Raw genomic sequence first — 4,162 nt, forward strand, 5'->3', positions numbered from 1 at the left:
CCTTCCTTACAATAACAGCATAAGCGGTAAACCTATACAATAATATACCTGATACAGCTGTATTCTTTATCAGCATCGACACTTTAGACACATGTGTACTGTTTATATCATCATACCTTTCCTATAATAATACACCCAGTATATTCGTCTACCTCTTACAATGGTCTCATTTATACGTTACCATCCTTGCCAAGGATGACGGATAAGGATAACGATAAGGCATGCATGTTCATACACTTTAAATCATAGTACTCCTTGTACAGTAGTATTCACTCTACAATGTTATGCTTAATATATTGATACCCCGCAAACATCCCCACTATTCACATAATAATACTCTGGGAATGTTACCAGTGGGAGCGAATAAGTAATTCTTAGATAATACTCCTTCACGCACATGTGTACACTTGCTCGAGCGATACTCCCCCAATCATGCAGTTCTACACATTATACGGCTGTTAATATAATAAAACTCCAGGAAGTGTTATGAATTCCGGAATAGGGTGCTTCGCCTATAATAGAAGACTAAACAATAGGCCATGATGTTACACCTCTTTTAATAATTGTCCATGGGGGGTATCCAGAATCCCACCACACTTGTGCACACCAAAACACCACACTGGGGATACATGAGTATACACACAAAACGGCCCGGTAGCTGATCTGTACTCCTTATACAACTATGGTCCTAAAAAAAGTGTATTTCGCAGATATCAGTATAGCTCAACCCTTAATACATTCATATAAAGGTACTACAGGAGTTTTCGCAATCCTTAGCATTGGAAATCCCGACACATTAGTATTTCCTTGGCATTCTTTCTTGTGGAATATCCATGTAGTTCATAGAATACTGCCCTACGAATAATGACACCCCTCGAAAATCAGTATTCTTGATACAATAATACGGTTAACATTATAGTAGCCCTGGAATAGCTCTACTGTTTAGACCAAATTATTGGAGGCCACCTGTCGGATCTGCAGAATCGCCCAAGTCATATCATCCAGCCATTATACCAACATGACGACCCTTCAAATAATGTTATTCCAAAGACAGTTGTACTCATCAGGACAAACTATTCTGTACATAACATCAGTGTCCTTCAAGTAATCGTGCAATTCACACATCCATGTGTCCTACACAAAGTTACCCTCTATACGGAGGTACTACGGCAACTTTCACACGTTGCGTAACGGTTGGCCCTCCTCATACGGCACAAAGCTAAGTCATAAATTCTGCACCCCCCTTTACTTTACTTAATAATACCGGCTTAACTTTGGCACTCATCAAATGGCATGGTAAGAGGCATATTAGGCATCCTTAGATATGAGTATTATACATACATTTATAGTGTCCCCATAACAGTACTCCACGTCATGAATACTCCTTCAGCGAATATCCTGTTCAAATGGAAGTATTATCCACACGACACTACTGTAAACAGGACGGTACTCCCTGTATTATCGTACTCTATCAAAGAATCGTACTCCAAGGGTAATCTTACTCATAAAGGTAAAAAATTTGACACATGAGGCTTTCGTCTGTATAATACCACTCCACGTGATCCATATAGCTCCACTACTCGTACCTTTATATAACAGTAGTATGCGGACTTCTACACCCGTCACCATTGAGAAAGTACAGACAATGGTACTCCCTAAACAATAGTTATACTGGAATATCCATGGACTTCAAGGAACACTGTTATTCATATAATTAAAGCATAAACCCTGAATTCTTCACATACACTAGTATATGGAAACATTACTCCTCACATAATAGTAGTAGAAATATATTTACGCGCATTATCAGCAATGGAAATCCAAACCAGTATTGTACAAATAATGGTACTCCAAGTGCACTTGATCTCTTCAAATACCAATACAATAATGGTGTCAGTACCTTCCAGATATGAGTATTACGGACAACTCGGTACCTTTCATATACAGTAACACTGGAGGATATCCATATCTCTTACGCATATGTGCTCCTCCAATAATAGCACTGCAGTGACAAGGGAACTTTTCAGATAACAGTTTCCCAGAACATCCTCACAGTTCACATAGTACTGCCTTCAGCATTTCAACAGACTCAACAGAATGGCACTCTCCATATACTCACACTCTTCACATGGAATGAACACTGTTATATTCGTGCTCCTCAAATAAATCTGCTCCAGCCGGTTTGGAAGGTTCAAAGCATTTATTTGTTCGTACAGTACTTGTATAATCCCTGGACGCCCATATAATAATACTGCTAGTACAGATGTATACTTCACAACCAGGGACACCTGTAAGATGTTCCAGTAGCTTACACACTTGTTCTCCTTATATAATACTACAGGAGGTATATCTGTAAACTTCATCCAATGGTGTTATTCATATAATAGTATTCTTCCAACACACATAAAAAGTAGAAATAATGTTAGCTCCTGCAGGTCAGTACTATTTAAATCATAGTACTCCGAGCATAGTAGTACTCATCCCCATGATGCTATTTCTTCTATATCAATACTTTGCACACATGCGGACAATTCACATGATAGTACGCTGGGAATAGCAACACTCTAAGCTAAGAATTTATTATGACACAGGCATAATTTAATGACATTGGTACACTTGTTATAGCGATGCTGCTAAAGTCATGAAGCATCACGTAATGCACCATTCTTAATATAATAATACTTCAGGGACTGCTACAGGTTCCATACAGCAGTTTTGTGCCTATAATATAAGTCTAAATCCTGGGCTTCGAAGTTTTTACCCTCCAGATAGTTTTGCTTCAGGCACATCTATAATCTGTGCACCATTTTGTTTCCTAAATGACGCTATTACGCACATATGAGTATACTCACAAAATATGGTTGAAGATTATGCATACTTCTAACCGAGGTATTCTACTGAGACATCAATGCACAACAGATATTACCAGAGCTCAAGTATTAGTACCTTCATATAACAATACAGGACCAGACTTTGACAATCTTCACCATTGGAAATCCATACACATCCGTATTGTGCACGCAATTGCTCTGGTGCCATATCCATACACTGGACGAGATAGTGCTCTCTAAATGACACTCGTGAAATATCAATATTTCACACACAGATGTACGGTTCACATCATAGTACTATCGAAATAATGGTGTTGCCGACATTTGTTAGGGGTTGTACAATCCCGTACTTCATATAATTGGGCCACTAGACTTAAATCCAGCCCCTTCAAATAATGGCACTTCAGAGAAAGACATGTTGATGTAGGAACACCATTCGGCACATAACGGTAATAATCTTCAAAAGATGGAACAATGAACAGGTCCACGCGGTTCACACCATAGTAGGCTTCATATAAAACTATTACGGAAACGGTTATACCCTCCATGATTTAACTCTCTGCATAAGATAAGACATTATGCCGTATGTCTTATCCGCTTGAACATACCTTACTCGACAGTACTGATGTAAGCTTGTGACACTCGGAATAAGAATGTACCAGGCATCTTAACCCTTTGCGGATATGAGTACGGCATATACTCAAGTACTCTTCAAAGAATGATACTTCGAGTCATCAATACTCCTATACAACTGTGCACTTCAAATGAAGGTATTATCCAGACAACAGTATTGTTAATATAACGCTATTACTTGTAGACGCGTACTCTCCAAAGGATAGTACCACAGATATAGTCGTACTAATGAAGGCACATAACTGCAGATACAGTGGTACCACGTAGCATAATAGCACTCCTGGAAGATCAATACTCAACACAAGCAAGTATTTTCAACATCATCAAACTCCCGCAGTAGCAATACTTTTTAAGTAATAGTATTACAGATGGGACCTAGGAGCTCAGCAATCCTGCACGTGATGTAATGAAATCATTAGACGTACATCAAAACACTTGACATCCTGATAACCCAAGGATATGCTTATTCATCGAGTTACACCGCTCCCCACATAACAGTAGTCCTCTCCAATTAACAGTGCACTTCACACATTAACATCCTCGACGCAGAGGTATTCTTCACATACAAATAGTACTAGAGCCTGTGCACCTTTCATTCCCTCTGTCCGTGGATAGTAGAAGGTTACGCTACATACATCCTATCACCCGAATAAATCACTTAATACAACTGTCTCAACTTCGCCACCATCCATATAGCA

The sequence above is a fragment of the Plasmodium inui genome (genome assembly GCF_000524495.1).
Source record: "Plasmodium inui San Antonio 1 unplaced genomic scaffold supercont1.84, whole genome shotgun sequence".
NCBI classification, from domain to species: domain Eukaryota; phylum Apicomplexa; class Aconoidasida; order Haemosporida; family Plasmodiidae; genus Plasmodium; species Plasmodium inui.